This window comes from Triticum aestivum, unplaced genomic scaffold (assembly GCF_018294505.1).
Source record: "Triticum aestivum cultivar Chinese Spring unplaced genomic scaffold, IWGSC CS RefSeq v2.1 scaffold306651, whole genome shotgun sequence".
Classification (NCBI taxonomy): Eukaryota; Viridiplantae; Streptophyta; class Magnoliopsida; order Poales; family Poaceae; genus Triticum; species Triticum aestivum.
In genome coordinates, this window is record NW_025314248.1 from 1 (window position 1) to 494 (window position 494).

At 50.2% G+C, this 494-nt stretch overlaps 1 non-coding gene across 1 annotated transcript; it reads left to right on the top strand.

The window, feature by feature from the left end:
• Positions 1–260: 260 nt before the first annotated feature.
• On the top strand, positions 261–379 carry LOC123179698 (5S ribosomal RNA). The gene has a single exon (XR_006490559.1). It is a non-coding gene; the product is annotated as a 5S ribosomal RNA (ribosomal RNA).
• The last annotated feature ends 115 nt before the right edge of the window (positions 380–494 follow it).

A 494-nucleotide genomic window follows, 5' to 3' on the forward strand; every position in this document is an offset into this window, starting at 1 on the left:
GCACGTGTAAGTAATATATTTACCGTGTTTTATTATTTTGCACGAGTGCGGTAAGTCATAGCTGGGTGCTCACGATTCACGGGTCCAGCGTCGGCGTTGTGGCGCGGCAAGCGTGCACTGGTGCGGTTGAGAGGGAGGGGTGGAAACCGCGTTAAACTCGTCTCCGTAGTTGAGAGGGAGCGGCCAAAGCAATGTACAATCGTCTTTGTAGTGGAGCTGGGAGGGGCAAGGATAAGGGACGAAGACCGGGGTAACATGTCGGATGTGATCATACCAGCACTAAAGCACCGGATCCCATCAAAACTCCGAAGTTAGGCGTGCTTGGGCGAGAGTAGTACTAGGATGGGTGACCTCCTGGGAAGTCCTCGTGTTGCATTCCCTTTTTAATTTTTTTCGCGCCGCTTGCAAAACAAAACGCACGTGTAAGTAATATATTTACCGTGTTTTATTATTTTGCACGAGTGCGGTAAGTCATAGCTGGGTGCTCACGATTC